General features: G+C 54.8%; 1 non-coding gene across 1 annotated transcript; it reads left to right on the top strand.

Moving 5' to 3' along the window:
• Positions 1 to 5395: 5395 nt before the first annotated feature.
• Positions 5396 to 5547, top strand: LOC138653064 (5.8S ribosomal RNA). The gene has a single exon (XR_011315708.1). It is a non-coding gene; the product is annotated as a 5.8S ribosomal RNA (ribosomal RNA).
• Positions 5548 to 17500: the final 11953 nt, after the last annotated feature.

Raw genomic sequence — 17500 nt, 5'->3', positions numbered from 1 at the left:
TGTGGGTGAAGTTTGCGAGTCACGGGCGCAAAGTCGAATTTTGGGTGAAAAACCGCGTTTTCATGCGCTAAAAATTTCAGACAAGTGTCAGACTTCCAGGCAGGGGGAAACCGCAGGAGGCGTACCGAGGAGGCTTCCAGGAGCCTGGGGAAGATTATCCAAAAGTGTCCTTGACACTTAGAAATATTTTCAGAAAATCACGATTTTGTGAAAATTGACACGTTTCCCCTACTTCCACGCCAGGGGGGCGTCAATATGTTGTGAGGTACCCCAGGACAGTCGCCTAAATGTGGGTGAAGTTTGCGAGTCACGGGCGCAAAGTCGAATTTTGGGTGAAAAACCGCATTTTCATGCGCTAAAAATTTCAGACAAGTGTCAGACTTCCAGGCAGGGGGAAACCGCAGGAGGCGTACCGAGGAGGCTTCCAGGAGCCTGGGGAAGATTATCCAAAAGTGTCCTTGACACTTAGAAATATTTTGAAAAAATCACGATTTTGTGAAAATTGACACGTTTCCCCTACTTCCACGCCAGGGGGGCGTCAATATGTTGTGAGGTACCCCAGGACAGTCGCCCAAATGTGGGTGAAGTTTGCGAGTCATGGGCACAAAGTCGAATTTTGGGTGAAAAACCGCATTTTCATACTTTAAAAATTTCAGACAAGTGTCAGACTTCCAGGCAGGGAGAAACCGCAGGAGGCGTACCGAGGAGGCTTCCAGGAGCCTGGGGAAGATTTTCCAAAAGTGTCCTTGACACTTAGAAATATTTTCAGAAAATCACGATTTTGTGAAAATTGACACGTTTCCCCTACTTCCACGCCAGGGGGGCGTCAATATGTTGTGAGGTACCCCAGGACAGTCGCCTAAATGTGGGTGAAGTTTGCGAGTCACGGGCGCAAAGTCGAATTTTGGGTGAAAAACCGCATTTTCATGCGCTAAAAATTTCAGACAAGTGTCAGACTTCCAGGCAGGGGGAAACCGCAGGAGGCGTACCGAGGAGGCTTCCAGGAGCCTGGGGAAGATTATCCAAAAGTGTCCTTGACACTTAGAAATATTTTGAAAAAATCACGATTTTGTGAAAATTGACACGTTTCCCCTACTTCCACGCCAGGGGGGCGTCAATATGTTGTGAGGTACCCCAGGACAGTCGCCCAAATGTGGGTGAAGTTTGCGAGTCATGGGCGCAAAGTCGAATTTTGGGTGAAAAACCGCATTTTCATACTTTAAAAATTTCAGACAAGTGTCAGACTTCCAGGCAGGGAGAAACCGCAGGAGGCGTACCGAGGAGGCTTCCAGGAGCCTGGGGAAGATTTTCCAAAAGTGTCCTTGACACTTAGAAATATTTTCAGAAAATCACGATTTTGTGAAAATTGACACGTTTCCCCTACTTCCACGCCAGGGGGGCGTCAATATGTTGTGAGGTACCCCAGGACAGTCGCCTAAATGTGGGTGAAGTTTGCGAGTCACGGGCGCAAAGTCGAATTTTGGGTGAAAAACCGCATTTTCATACTCTAAAAATTTCAGACAAGTGTCAGACTTCCAGGCAGGGAGAAACCGCAGGAGGCGTACCGAGGAGGCTTCCAGGAGCCTGGGGAAGATTATCCAAAAGTGTCCTTGACACTTAGAAATATTTTGAAAAAAATCACGATTTTGTGAAAATTGACACGTTTCCCCTACTTCCACGCCAGGGGGGCGTCAATATGTTGTGAGGTACCCCAGGACAGTCGCCCAAATGTGGGTGAAGTTTGCGAGTCATGGGCGCAAAGTCGAATTTTGGGTGAAAAACCGCATTTTCATACTCTAAAAATTTCAGACAAGTGTCAGACTTCCAGGCAGGGAGAAACCGCAGTAGGCGTACCGAGGAGGCTTCCAGGAGCCTGGGGAAGATTTTCCAAAAGTGTCCTTGACACTTAGAAATATTTTGAGAAATTTCCGATTTTGTGAAAAATGACCCCTTTCCCCTACTTCCACCCTAAAGGGGCGTCAATATGTTGTAAAGCACCCCGAGACAGAGACCTAAGCGTGGGCAAAGTTTGGGTCTGATGGGTGGAACACTGAAAAAAACGCGATTTTCCACTTAGAACAAACATAGAACTTTCAGACTTCCAGGCGGGGGGAAAGCTCTGAAGCTGTACCGAGGACACTTCCATGGCCCCCGGATCGATTTTCAAGAACGAGTCCTTGGGACTTTGAAATTTTTCGGCGATGCGTTTTTGGCTTCCGGGAGCCGCAGAACGTTGGGAAATTCGTTCCGCTCGCCGGCTCCAGGTGTTTCGGGCTAGTCCAGGCCCCAGCTACGCCGCCTGGCCGCCAAATTTCGCAAAATCGAAAAAAAAAAAAATAGAACCGGAATGAGGAATTTCTGGCCGCCGGATCCGCCGCACAGCTCCAGGAAGTCGGACACTTTTCGGCTTCGCTCCCTTAAAGTGTGGGTCGGTGTTTCGCCATGCAAATACCCACTTTTGCACACCAGCTGCAGGATATAGGAGAGAGGGGTACCTCTCGGGCCCGACTGATTTCCGATGTTTTCGTGGTTCCTCAAGTCGGGTAGGCGGTTTGGCGAGTACCCCCCTGTTTGCATGGAAGTCCGCCCTCGCGTCGACACCAGGCTTCCGCGGCTCCAGGGGGACTCTTGCCGGTCGTCTGCCCCAAGTCAGAGACGCGTTTCCCGGGTCGCCTGAGCCTGAACGGACCCTCCCCAAGCGTGTTCTGGTTCTCCGAGGGTGACGGATGTCAGAAGGGAGGCAGATCTGGAGTCTTCGTCCCGAGGAGGGCTCCAGGAGGGCGGATTGCACCCCCTGACTCGGTCCCCTCAGAGCAGGCTTGGCGTTTCTCTGTGTCGGATGTCTCCCGCTTCCACGCCACCGGGGAGACCTATGAGAGAATCGCACTGTGACCCGGATTCCGTCTCGAGGGCGCCCGTAGCGTGTCGGAGAGGGACCTCCAGGACTATCGGGCATGTTTCTTCCCCGTCTCCCCGAGGGGAAGGATGGCAGCGGGTGGGGTTTCTCACCCATGCCCCCCACCGGCTCTTCCTCCGATCGATTTGGCTCAGCGCTCCCGGGTGGGGAGGTGGTGCCGCTCGCTCGGCCCGGGCTTTGGAGCCCGCGTCGGTCTAAGGCGGGCGGTCTCCTTCCTCTTTTACCCCCCGGGATTCAGGCACGCATCCTTGGGCGTGCACGCCGGCAGTCGCCTCCCGTTCGCAGGACGGTGGCTGCCGTGCAGAGGGGGAGTTTGACCCGAACTGTGGTACGGCAGGGGTCCGACGACCCGCGCGGGCGAATGGCGGGGCGCCCACCCACCTCGGCGTGGGGGCCCGTCGTCCGAATCGCTCCCCGCGCGGGGTAGCACAACGATCTTCTCCGAGGGCGGCCCTTTGACTTCCAGATGCGCAGCTTGCCCGCGGAGGCCCGTGCCGACCCCCACCCAGCGTCCGATGGGCGGCCTCCGCGGTGGGCATCGGCGAGAGCGGCGGCGGTGGGTGGCGCTTCCACGCCACCGCCGAGCTCCGCGTTCTCCAGTCTTTTCCCGAGCCCCTACGATAGTGGGGGGACGACAGATGCGTGGGGAGGCAGGCGGAGTGGGTTCTCACCGCGTGGTGTGCCCGGCCGAACGCCGTCGCCTTCCCCGCTCGTCCGACGTCCTCCGAGGCGGCTCGGAAGGGAGCGCGAGAGGGAGAGAGCGAGAGAGAGAGAGAGAGAGAGAGACCAAGCGGACGCCCCAGAGCGAGAAGGGAGGATGGAAAAGGGAGAGACGAGTGGGGCAAAAAGAGTTTTGGCGAAGGGGAGTACCCGGCGAACTGCCGCCCCGGGCTTCTTCTGTTCTCAACAGCGGAGGCACGGCTTTGGGGGGGAGACGCCGCTCGGTTGGGGCTCCTTTGAGGTTACGGGCAAGAGCCCGGGACGAGGGACTACGCCATAGGGCGACGCCGACACGGCCAGGCCAACTGCGCCCCCCGTGCGACCTCTGCGTCGCTGGCGGGCTCTGCGCCTGAGCCGCGGTGGACCCCGACGGCCAGCCCCCCTCTCCCACTCCTCGCGCCCGTCCGCCGGTGGGTCGAGGACCCCCCGCGGCGGAGGCAGGTCTAAGCCAGACGGAGGCCCCGCATAGGCCCCCCACCGCCCTGGCCCCTCTCCCCAGCAGCGACTCTGTGTGTCGCCCCGGGAGCGGTGGGTCACGAGGCAGGGTGGCCGTGGCGTCCTCCGAAGGCCAGTCACCTACGGCCCTCCCCGTGCAAGGGGTGGTTTTTACAACAGATGCCCTCCGATCGGGAGGCCGGGTCTAAGCCAGATGGTGGCGCCGCATAGGCCCCCCACCGCCCTGGCCCCTCTCCCCAGCAGCGACTCTGTGTGTCGCCCCGGGAGCGGTGGGTCACGAGGCAGGGGAGCCGTGGTGTCCTCCGGAGGCCAGTCACCTCGCCCTCTCCGTGCAAGGTGGGTTTTTTTCCAGACACCCTCCGCATCGGCCGCCTCGCACCGTACAGCGTGCACGATCTCCCCAGTGGCACTGCACTCGCCGTTCAGGCTCCTGTTTTCCTCCGGAAGGTGACGCCCCGGGATGCCCGCCTGCCGGCACGGACGACGAGGAGGATTTCCCTTCCTCCGGGTGCCCTTCCCGCTGCGGGGCTTCCTATCTGGCTTCTCTCCCTCGATTGATTAAGTCCCTGGCCTTTGTACACACTGCCCGTCGCTACTACCGATTGGATGGTTTAGTGAGGTCCTTGGATCGGCCCCGCCGGGTTCGGCCAAGACCCATGGTGGAGAGCCGAGAAGACGATCGAACTTGACTATCTAGAGACAGTAAAAGTCGTAACAAGGTTTCCCTAGATGAACCTGTGGAAGGATCTTTAATGGGCGAGTGAAAAATACCGATGAGGTGCAGATCAGGAGGCCAGCCGCCCGCCAAATCCCCGAAGGGTACCGAACGTGATGGGGGCGGTGGTAGGTCTCTTTCTGCTTCGCCAGGGCGCTCCGCAGGGTGGGGACGGTGAGGGCACGTGAGGACAGCGGGCGGGCGACGTCGGGAGGGTGCGGGGAGCCCCTCTCGCTCCGTCGCCCAGGAAAAAGACGCCCGGCCTCGCGCCGACGATTGTTGCCCTGCCGCTGCCTGCCGAGGAAAAATAAGAAGCCCCCCGCGTACGCGAAAGGCCGTCCCGGGTACCATTCTCCTGTGCGCTCACACACCCCTCCCCGGGGTATGTGGGTCTGGGCGGTAGGTTGAGAAGCCTCGAGCCCTCCTTTGTTCTCCTCCCCGCTGGAGGGAGGGACGGGGAGGCCGAGCGCCCGGGCAACAGGGCCGAGATTTGAAAACAACCCTCCAAAGCATCCCAGTCTTTTGCGGCCGGCTGACACGAGAGTGAAAAGGGGGGCGCCTCCGAGTGTCCCCAAACCAGAAAGCGCGACTCTTAACGGTGGATCACTCGGCGCGCGCGTCGAAGAACGCAGCTAGCTGCGAGAATTAAGTGTGAATTGCAGGACACATTGATCATCGACACTTCGAACGCACCTTGCGGCCCCGGGGTGCTCCCGGGGCTATGCCTGTCTGAGGGTTGCCCCTCCATCTATCGCCTCCATGGCGCAGCTGGGGTCCCCTCGCAAGGGTGACAACGAGGGAGGCCTGAGGCTCCGTGCCCTGATGGTCTCTTCTCCTTTATCCCTTACGTCCCCCCAAGGCCAGACTCACCTGCCCTGGGCCCACCTGATGGGGTTTACCATCGTCACTCCCCCCGTTGTGACGTGAAACCCTGTGGCGCAATGAAGGTGAAGGCCGGGGCGCTCCGGCCGAGGTGGGATCCCGCCGCCCGCTCCGGGGGGTTGACACGGCGGGTGCACCATCGGCCCGCCTCTGTCGGGGAGGTGGAGCATGAGTGCGCGATAGGACCCGAAAGATGGTGAGCTATGCCTGGGCAGGACGAAGCCAGAGGAAACTCTGGTGGAGGTCCGCAGCGACCCTGATGTGCAAATTGGTCATCTGGGTATAGGGGCGTTTGTAGATGTGCTTGGCCCGTACGGGGATCGAACCCACGACCTTGGTGTTATTAGCACCACGCTCTAACCAACTGAGCTAAATGGCCATAGGTGTGGTCCCTGGGTATAGGGGCGAAAGACTCACGGAGACCACGGGCAGACGTACAGGGGCCTGATCAACCCCTGGACCATACGGGCTGCTGTGCCTGCCGCAGGCGAGAAGCGAGAACCCCTTCGGGGCACGGAGACTACAACCGGACGTACGGGGGTCTGACCCACCCCTGGACCGTACGGTCTGCTGGCTGCTGTGCCTGCCGCAGGCGAGAAGCGAGAACCCCTTCGGGGCACGGAGACCACAACCGGACGTACGGGGGTCTGACCCACCCCTGGACCGTACGGTCTGCTGGCTGCCGTTCCTGGTGCAGGCGAGAAGCGGGAACCCCTTCGGGGCATGGAGACCACAACCGGACGTACGGGGGTCTGATCCACCCCTGGACCGTACGGTCTGCTGGCTGCCGTGCCTGGTGCAGGCGAGAAGTGGGAACCCCTTCGGGGCACGGAGACCACAACCGTACGTCCGGGAGTCTGACCCACCCCTGGACCGTACGGTCTGCTGGCTGCCGTGCCTGGTGCAGGCGAGAAGCGGGAACCCCTTCGGGGCACGGAGACCACAACCGGACGTACGGGGGTCTGATCAACCCCTGTACCGTACGGGCTGCTGGCTGCCGTGCCGTCCTCAAATTGCTTGGCCTAAACAAAAGTCAATTTTTTGTGACAACAGTGATGACCGTGACATAGCACTGGAGGTGTACCCCAAGACAGTGACCTAAGTGTGGGTGAAGTCTGTGGTTCATGGGCGGAAAGTTGAATTTTGGGTGAAAAACCATACTTTCACACTTTGAAAATTTCAGACATGTGTCAGACTTCCAGGCAGGGGGAAACCGCTGGAGGTGTACCGAGGACACTTCCAGAAGCCTGGGGAAGCTTTTCTGGAAGAGTCCTTGACACTTGGAAAATTTTGGGCAATTTTCTGAGAAAAAAAAAAATCACATTTCCCCTTACCCCCCACCCAAGAGGGGCTTCAATATGTTGCAGAGTACCCCGAAAGGGTCCCCAAAGTGGGAGAAAAGTGAGGCAAGTCAAAGAGGCAAAGATGAATGTACATTTGAATAATTTTATTAATGTCAGATAAAAATTGACATATTCACAAGGGCTTTGTTCTCCTGATTGGGATGAGCCGAATATTCTTGAGACTATACTCCTCAGTAGAATCGGATGACTCGGTATCACTTTCCGTGAGGTCTACCACCTCGTTATCCAATTCACTGGTTGATGCCATTACTGGCGACATAATTTTTGCGTCCTCATGATTTCCTGCGTTGAACACTAGCTCTTGGGCACGGCACATATCGGTCAGGGTCTTCTCCCGGTAAACTCTCTCGGCCACATCGTTTGTATGTGCCAAGTAGCGTGCAAACAAGCGCTTTTCGCAATCTGTGTATTGTGACAAAGTCCATGTCTCGCAAATCCGCCGTACAAGGTGGCTGGTGATGTTTGGGAGGTTGTAGCTACGGAGGAAAGCACATTGTTAGTACTGGTTGCTACTTATGGCTGTGGGTCACTTGACTTGTGGCTACCTTACCTTGAATGGTATCGTTTGAGTCTCATGGATGGATTTTTTATGACCTTCCCGGTACACGTCACGAAAAAGTTTGTGATAATCTTTCGGCCAAAGGTAAAGACCGGTCTGACATATTCCGCATACGCATTGAACCACTGAAAAAGAAAAAAAATATATATATGTTACTCTCCAGTCTGGGGGCACCCCTCCAAAAGGTTTTACATGGGGACAAGAGAGTGTTTTGCTCCCCACAATGAGTGGGGTTGCCTGGGTTCCCTGGCTTTGAGAAAAGCTTACCGATTCCTCTTCCTCTGAAAGTACAAAAGTTGCTACCTGAGAGGTGGAGCACTTGTGAGTCTTCACACCCACAATTGTCTTGCGTCTTCCTTGGTACGTGTGATGGATCCTCTCATTCCACTCTGAAACCTACGATGTGAAAAAAAAAGGTGGAAAAATATTGAACCGGTTCAGCAAATACCGCTGACCCACAGGGCCCGACGACTTACCGTCATGTTACGAACAACACCTGGTCTTTGGAGATGTTTTAGAATCAGAAGGGCCTCGAGGTACAGTACCACTTCCCGGCGATCTACTTCTGATCCGCCATCTGTCACAGCCTCGATGCTAGCTAGAAATGTTGGCCTTGCCTCCTCCAGTATAATCTGGCAGTCCTTGGGTGACTTTGATGGCTTCATCAATAGATCGTACCTGTGGGGAAAAATAAAGGCAATTAACCAACATCCAAGGTTTGGTAACAATGCGCTGAATATTGGCTCTTTTGAACGGTGTACCTTTTACTTACAGACTCTCGGCAGGCTCCCTTGTACAATGATTTCTGAAGGTCTGTTGTAAAATTCATGAACACTTCGCATGCCTTATAAAGTTGAGGATTCTCTAGTCTCAGTTTGGTAGCCCTCATCTGATACATGGTAAATCTCCGTATATGCTTCAACATTTTGAGGGAGGTCTGGCTCGATAGATGGAGTTTTCCAAGTTGTTGAAAAAAATTATTAACCTGGTTTGGTTTTACGAGGTACTCCAGAGTTACAGATTTTGGGTTCACAAAAAATAGAAACCGTGCTACGTTTGATACCTCCTGTTGACAGTTTGGGACCCCATGGGTAATTGTTAGGTACGAGTGGAACCCCTTTAACATGGGGTGATTCAATGAGTGACGCTTGTACAATCCGGCGGCCTTGGTAGCCGTGCGGTTTTTGTCTTTCCATTCCCTTTTCTGGATACTTAAATTGCTGCCATCCATGACCTCCTCATTGCCTATGCGGTCAGAAATGCTCCCTGTGTGGTCAGGCTCAGGGCACGGGTCTCCCTCCCGACTGTCTACCGGCCGTAAAAGGAAAGGCACATCCATCTCATCCGAATCTAGCTTTGGCGTGGGGCATGGGTCTCCCTCCCGACTGTCTACTGGCCGTAAAAGGAAAGGCACATCCATCTCATCTGAATCTAGCTCTGGCGGGGGGCACGGGTCTCCCTCCAGACTGTCTCCCGGCCGTAAAAGGAAAGGCACATCCATCACATCTGAATCTAGCTCTGGCATGGAGCCTGGGCGGAGCTCCGGATTGTCAGTTGGTACCTGAGCGGGCCCTTCACAGGTCAGTGGTGTGATTTGTGACTCAAACCTAGGCTTGTTTGCTATCAAAAAGCCGCGACCTTCTAAGAAGGCTACAGTCTCCTCCAAGGATTGGAGGGGCTTGAGCTCACTGAATTGGATTGTTGTCCCCTTGTTGGCGATACAGCGAAGTTGATACTTTGCGGAGGCTATGGCGGTTTTTATCTCCGAATCACCGTGTGACCTCAGGCATACCCTTCTCAGATGTGTGGATATATATTTGGTTACCCTGTGGCACACGGGGCATGTAAGTGGTGTCCGTGGGTGCCTGCGGGGGAGACACAAGCAATAAAACCGGTCACCTTGCCAGCAAGTGTACAACTCCACTACAAGGTACATTCATGTGTCTCTACGTGGCCGACAAATGTCTTCTACTCACCGCTCCATTGCGAAGGGTTTCCCGCAGTCAAACAGAGCGTCTCGTAATAGTTTATTAAAGTGCCGTGTTTCTCTGTGTCTTGAACTGTGGCAAATGATTTTCCTCCGCGCGAGTCAGCCACGCAGGTGAAAGACGCCAGCTGAGGTGATTGAAATTAACCGGATGTGTTTTGCCGTACTCTGATATAGGTCACCACGGGGGTTGAGTCAGCCCAGGGGGTGGCACCTCCACGGTCGCTAAACATCCGTAGGGTTGATGATATATCCCTCACCTGATCCACCTGCTGTAATCACCTATACGGCATCACGGGGGATGACTCAGCCCCAGGGGTGGCACCTGACCGGATCCACCTGCCATAATCGCCTATACGGCATCACGGGGGATGACTCAGCCCCAGGGGGTGGCACCTACACGGCTGTCGATCAGTCATATCTGTAACGGATTGGGTACTAACTGGATCCATCGATCCCAGTCAAAGCACGGTGGCTCACTTGTTAGCGCTGCGGCCTTGCCGAGCTGGCGTCTCGGGTTCGAATCCTGTTGTGTCATACATTCAGAAAGGGAAAAATCTCAGGTGTTATGTCAAGGACACTTCCTTAGACATTTTTAGAAAAATTTTGAGACAATCCCGATTTTGTAAAAAAAAAAAAATCTCACATTTTCCCTACTTCAACCTCATGGGTCGTCAATATGTTGTAAAGTACCCCAAGATAGAGACCCAAGTGTGGGTAAAGTGTCTGGTTCATGGGCACAAAGTTGAATTTTCAGTGAAAATTTGTCGGAAATCCGCTGTGGACATTGGCTGGGCGCGTGACCCGAATGAGAGAGGCGAATCTGGGTGACCCGAGCTTGGCAGGACCCTTCCCACGGGGGTCCTGGTTCTCTGGAGGTAATCACTGTCAGAAGGGCACATCTTGAGTCCTCACCCAGGTGAGGGCTCTCGGAAGGCGGACGCCCTTCTGTCTTTGTCCCCCCAGAGCAGGCTCGGTGTTTATCGGAAGTCTTCTGCGGACGTTGGCTGGGCGCGTGACCCGAGTGAGAGAGGCGAATCTGGGTGACCCGAGCTTGGCAGGACCCTTCCCACGGGGGGTCCTGGTTCTCTGGAGGTAATCACTGTCAGAAGGGCACATCTTGGGTCCTCACCCAGGTGAGGGCTCTCGGAAGGCGGACGCCCTTCTGTCTTTGTCCCCCCAGAGCAGGCTCGGTGTTTATCGGAAGTCTTCTGCGGACGTTGGCTGGGCGCGTGACCCGAGTGAGAGAGGCGAATCTGGGCGACCCGAGCTTGGCAGGACCCTTCCCACGGGGGGTCCTGGTTCTCTGGAGGTAATCACTGTCAGAAGGGCACATCTTGGGTCCTCACCCAGGTGAGGGCTCTCGGAAGGCGGACGCCCTTCTGTCTTTGTCCCCCCAGAGCAGGCTCGGTGTTTATCGGAAGTCTTCTGCGGACGTTGGCTGGGCGCGTGACCCGAGTGAGAGAGGCGAATCTGGGCGACCCGAGCTTGGCAGGACCCTTCCCACGGGGGTCCTGGTTCTCTGGAGGTAATCACTGTCAGAAGGGCACATCTTGAGTCCTCACCCAGGTGAGGGCTCTCGGAAGGCGGACGCCCTTCTGTCTTTGTCCCCCCAGAGCAGGCTCGGTGTTTATCGGAAGTCTTCTGCGGACGTTGGCTGGGCGCGTGACCCGAGTGAGAGAGGCGAATCTGGGTGACCCGAGCTTGGCAGGACCCTTCCCACGGGGGGTCCTGGTTCTCTGGAGGTAATCACTGTCAGAAGGGCACATCTTGGGTCCTCACCCAGGTGAGGGCTCTCGGAAGGCGGACGCCCTTCTGTCTTTGTCCCCCCAGAGCAGGCTCGGTGTTTATCGGAAGTCTTCTGCGGACGTTGGCTGGGCGCGTGACCCGAGTGAGAGAGGCGAATCTGGGCGACCCGAGCTTGGCAGGACCCTTCCCACGGGGGTCCTGGTTCTCTGAAGGTTTTCACTGTCAGAAGGGCACATCTTGGGTCCTCACCCAGGTGAGGGCTCTCGGAAGGCGGACGCCCTTCTGTCTTTGTCCCCCCAGAGCAGGCTCGGTGTTTATCGGAAGTCTTCTGCGGATGTTGGCTGGGCGCGTGACCCGAGTGAGAGAGGCGAATCTGGGCGACCCGAGCTTGGCAGGACCCTTCCCATGGGGGTCCTGGTTCTCTGGAGGTAATCACTGTCAGAAGGGCACATCTTGGGTCCTCACCCAGGTGAGGGCTCTTGGAAGGCGGACGCCCTTCTGTCTTTGTCCCCCCAGAGCAGGCTCGGTGTTTATCGGAAGTCTTCTGCGGACGTTGGCTGGGCGCGTGACCCGAGTGAGAGAGGCGAATCTGGGCGACCCGAGCTTGGCAGGACCCTTCCCACGGGGGTCCTGGTTCTCTGGAGGTAATCACTGTCAGAAGGGCACATCTTGGGTCCTCACCCAGGTGAGGGCTCTTGGAAGGCGGACGCCCTTCTGTCTTTGTCCCCCCAGAGCAGGCTCGGTGTTTATCGGAAGTCTTCTGCGGACGTTGGCTGGGCGCGTGACCCGAGTGAGAGAGGCGAATCTGGGCGACCCGAGCTTGGCAGGACCCTTCCCACGGGGGTCCTGGTTCTCTGGAGGTAATCACTGTCAGAAGGGCACATCTTGGGTCCTCACCCAGGTGAGGGCTCTCGGAAGGCGGACGCCCTTCTGTCTTTGTCCCCCCAGAGCAGGCTCGGTGTTTCTCTGTAGGATGTCCCCACCGGTTTGGTTTTTGTGTTCCGAGATGTATCCTTGCAGCTTGGCCGAAACAAACATTTGCCGTTTTCGGTGGCGACAGCCATGACCGCGGCGAAGCACTTTGGGCGCGGCCGGGATGCGCACACCCCGCTCACCACGTTTCAGTCGCTGGCTGAGTGGACTCCGTAGGGGGGCTTAATAGTCGGAGGGGGGCTTAATAGTCGGCCCTGCGGAAGTCGGTGGAGGGCTTAATAGTCGGCCCTGCGGAAGACGGAGGGGGCTTAATAGTCGGCCTGTGGAGGTTGTCTGTGGGCTTAATAGTCACCCTGAGTACGCCATAGCGACTCTCCAAGGTGGGGGCACAGTGTGCGTTCCATGGGCGGAAAGTTTAATTTTGAGCGAAAAACCGTATTTTCGCACTGTAAAAAATGTCAGACTTCCAGGCGGGGGAAAACCGCAGGAGGCGTACCGAGGAGGCTTCCAGGAGCCTGGGGAAGATTTTCCAAAAGTGTCCTTGACACTTAGAAATATTTTGAAAAAAATCACGATTTTGTGAAAATTGACACGTTTCCCCTACTTCCACGCCAGGGGGGCGTCAATATGTTGTGAGGTACCCCAGGACAGTCGCCTAAATGTGGGTGAAGTTTGCGAGTCACGGGCGCAAAGTCGAATTTTGGGTGAAAAACCGCGTTTTCATACTCTAAAAATTTCAGACAAGTGTCAGACTTCCAGGCAGGGAGAAACCGCAGGAGGCGTACCGAGGAGGCTTCCAGGAGCCTGGGGAAGATTTTCCAAAAGTGTCCTTGACACTTAGAAATATTTTCAGAAAATCACGATTTTGTGAAAATTGACACGTTTCCCCTACTTCCACGCCAGGGGGGCGTCAATATGTTGTGAGGTACCCCAGGACAGTCGCCCAAATGTGGGTGAAGTTTGCGGGTCATGGGCGCAAAGTCGAATTTTGGGTGAAAAACCGCGTTTTCATACTCTAAAAATTTCAGACAAGTGTCAGACTTCCAGGCAGGGAGAAACCGCAGGAGGCGTACCGAGGAGGCTTCCAGGAGCCTGGGGAAGATTTTCCAAAAGTGTCCTTGACACTTAGAAATATTTTGAAAAAATCACGATTTTGTGAAAATTGACACGTTTCCCCTACTTCCACGCCAGGGGGGCGTCAATATGTTGTGAGGTACCCCAGGACAGTCGCCCAAATGTGGGTGAAGTTTGCGAGTCATGGGCGCAAAGTCGAATTTTGGGTGAAAAACCGCGTTTTCATACTCTAAAAATTTCAGACAAGTGTCAGACTTCCAGGCAGGGAGAAACCGCAGGAGGCGTACCGAGGAGGCTTCCAGGAGCCTGGGGAAGATTTTCCAAAAGTGTCCTTGACACTTAGAAATATTTTCAGAAAATCACGATTTTGTGAAAATTGACACGTTTCCCCTACTTCCACGCCAGGGGGGCGTCAATATGTTGTGAGGTACCCCAGGACAGTCGCCTAAATGTGGGTGAAGTTTGCGAGTCACGGGCGCAAAGTCGAATTTTGGGTGAAAAACCGCGTTTTCATACTCTAAAAATTTCAGACAAGTGTCAGACTTCCAGGCAGGGAGAAACCGCAGGAGGCGTACTGAGGAGGCTTCCAGGAGCCTGGGGAAGATTTTCCAAAAGTGTCCTTGACACTTAGAAATATTTGAAAAAATCACGATTTTGTGAAAATTGACACGTTTCCCCTACTTCCACGCCAGGGGGGCGTCAATATGTTGTGAGGTACCCCAGGACAGTCGCCCAAATGTGGGTGAAGTTTGCGAGTCATGGGCGCAAAGTCGAATTTTGGGTGAAAAACCGCGTTTTCATACTCTAAAAATTTCAGACAAGTGTCAGACTTCCAGGCAGGGAGAAACCGCAGGAGGCGTACCGAGGAGGCTTCCAGGAGCCTGGGGAAGATTTTCCAAAAGTGTCCTTGACACTTAGAAATATTTTCAGAAAATCACGATTTTGTGAAAATTGACACGTTTCCCCTACTTCCACGCCAGGGGGGCGTCAATATGTTGTGAGGTACCCAGGACAGTCGCCTAAATGTGGGTGAAGTTTGCGAGTCACGGGCGCAAAGTCGAATTTTGGGTGAAAAACCGCGTTTTCATGCGCTAAAAATTTCAGACAAGTGTCAGACTTCCAGGCAGGGGGAAACCGCAGGAGGCGTACCGAGGAGGCTTCCAGGAGCCTGGGGAAGATTTTCCAAAAGTGTCCTTGACACTTAGAAATATTTTCAGAAAATCACGATTTTGTGAAAATTGACACGTTTCCCCTACTTCCACGCCAGGGGGGCGTCAATATGTTGTGAGGTACCCCAGGACAGTCGCCTAAATGTGGGTGAAGTTTGCGAGTCACGGGCGCAAAGTCGAATTTTGGGTGAAAAACCGCGTTTTCATGCGCTAAAAATTTCAGACAAGTGTCAGACTTCCAGGCAGGGGGAAACCGCAGGAGGCGTACCGAGGAGGCTTCCAGGAGCCTGGGGAAGATTATCCAAAAGTGTCCTTGACACTTAGAAATATTTTCAGAAAATCACGATTTTGTGAAAATTGACACGTTTCCCCTACTTCCACGCCAGGGGGGCGTCAATATGTTGTGAGGTACCCCAGGACAGTCGCCTAAATGTGGGTGAAGTTTGCGAGTCACGGGCGCAAAGTCGAATTTTGGGTGAAAAACCGCGTTTTCATGCGCTAAAAATTTCAGACAAGTGTCAGACTTCCAGGCAGGGGGAAACCGCAGGAGGCGTACCGAGGAGGCTTCCAGGAGCCTGGGGAAGATTATCCAAAAGTGTCCTTGACACTTAGAAATATTTTCAGAAAATCACGATTTTGTGAAAATTGACACGTTTCCCCTACTTCCACGCCAGGGGGGCGTCAATATGTTGTGAGGTACCCCAGGACAGTCGCCTAAATGTGGGTGAAGTTTGCGAGTCACGGGCGCAAAGTCGAATTTTGGGTGAAAAACCGCATTTTCATGCGCTAAAAATTTCAGACAAGTGTCAGACTTCCAGGCAGGGGGAAACCGCAGGAGGCGTACCGAGGAGGCTTCCAGGAGCCTGGGGAAGATTATCCAAAAGTGTCCTTGACACTTAGAAATATTTTGAAAAAATCACGATTTTGTGAAAATTGACACGTTTCCCCTACTTCCACGCCAGGGGGGCGTCAATATGTTGTGAGGTACCCCAGGACAGTCGCCCAAATGTGGGTGAAGTTTGCGAGTCATGGGCGCAAAGTCGAATTTTGGGTGAAAAACCGCATTTTCATACTTTAAAAATTTCAGACAAGTGTCAGACTTCCAGGCAGGGAGAAACCGCAGGAGGCGTACCGAGGAGGCTTCCAGGAGCCTGGGGAAGATTTTCCAAAAGTGTCCTTGACACTTAGAAATATTTTCAGAAAATCACGATTTTGTGAAAATTGACACGTTTCCCCTACTTCCACGCCAGGGGGGCGTCAATATGTTGTGAGGTACCCCAGGACAGTCGCCTAAATGTGGGTGAAGTTTGCGAGTCACGGGCGCAAAGTCGAATTTTGGGTGAAAAACCGCATTTTCATGCGCTAAAAATTTCAGACAAGTGTCAGACTTCCAGGCAGGGGGAAACCGCAGGAGGCGTACCGAGGAGGCTTCCAGGAGCCTGGGGAAGATTATCCAAAAGTGTCCTTGACACTTAGAAATATTTTCAGAAAATCACGATTTTGTGAAAATTGACACGTTTCCCCTACTTCCACGCCAGGGGGGCGTCAATATGTTGTGAGGTACCCCAGGACAGTCGCCTAAATGTGGGTGAAGTTTGCGAGTCACGGGCGCAAAGTCGAATTTTGGGTGAAAAACCGCGTTTTCATGCGCTAAAAATTTCAGACAAGTGTCAGACTTCCAGGCAGGGAGAAACCGCAGTAGGCGTACCGAGGAGGCTTCCAGGAGCCTGGGGAAGATTTTCCAAAAGTGTCCTTGACACTTAGAAATATTTTGAGAAATTTCCGATTTTGTGAAAAATGACCCCTTTCCCCTACTTCCACCCTAAAGGGGCGTCAATATGTTGTAAAGCACCCCGAGACAGAGACCTAAGCGTGGGCAAAGTTTGGGTCTGATGGGTGGAACACTGAAAAAAACGCGATTTTCCACTTAGAACAAACATAGAACTTTCAGACTTCCAGGCGGGGGGAAAGCTCTGAAGCTGTACCGAGGACACTTCCATGGCCCCCGGATCGATTTTCAAGAACGAGTCCTTGGGACTTTGAAATTTTTCGGCGATGCGTTTTTGGCTTCCGGGAGCCGCAGAACGTTGGGAAATTCGTTCCGCTCGCCGGCTCCAGGTGTTTCGGGCTAGTCCAGGCCCCAGCTACGCCGCCTGGCCGCCAAATTTCGCAAAATCGAAAAAAAAAAAAAATAGAACCGGAATGAGGAATTTCTGGCCGCCGGATCCGCCGCACAGCTCCAGGAAGTCGGACACTTTTCGGCTTCGCTCCCTTAAAGTGTGGGTCGGTGTTTCGCCATGCAAATACCCACTTTTGCACACCAGCTGCAGGATATAGGAGAGAGGGGTACCTCTCGGGCCCGACTGATTTCCGATGTTTTCGTGGTTCCTCAAGTCGGGTAGGCGGTTTGGCGAGTACCCCCCTGTTTGCATGGAAGTCCGCCCTCGCGTCGACACCAGGCTTCCGCGGCTCCAGGGGGACTCTTGCCGGTCGTCTGCCCCAAGTCAGAGACGCGTTTCCCGGGTCGCCTGAGCCTGAACGGACCCTCCCCAAGCGTGTTCTGGTTCTCCGAGGGTGACGGATGTCAGAAGGGAGGCAGATCTGGAGTCTTCGTCCCGAGGAGGGCTCCAGGAGGGCGGATTGCACCCCCTGACTCGGTCCCCTCAGAGCAGGCTTGGCGTTTCTCTGTGTCGGATGTCTCCCGCTTCCACGCCACCGGGGAGACCTATGAGAGAATCGCACTGTGACCCGGATTCCGTCTCGAGGGCGCCCGTAGCGTGTCGGAGAGGGACCTCCAGGACTATCGGGCATGTTTCTTCCCCGTCTCCCCGAGGGGAAGGATGGCAGCGGGTGGGGTTTCTCACCCATGCCCCCCACCGGCTCTTCCTCCGATCGATTTGGCTCAGCGCTCCCGGGTGGGGAGGTGGTGCCGCTCGCTCGGCCCGGGCTTTGGAGCCCGCGTCGGTCTAAGGCGG

The sequence above is a fragment of the Ranitomeya imitator genome, unplaced genomic scaffold (assembly GCF_032444005.1).
Source record: "Ranitomeya imitator isolate aRanImi1 unplaced genomic scaffold, aRanImi1.pri SCAFFOLD_726, whole genome shotgun sequence".
Taxonomy (NCBI): domain Eukaryota; kingdom Metazoa; phylum Chordata; class Amphibia; order Anura; family Dendrobatidae; genus Ranitomeya; species Ranitomeya imitator.
This window is presented reverse-complemented; position numbering and strand designations above follow the sequence as displayed.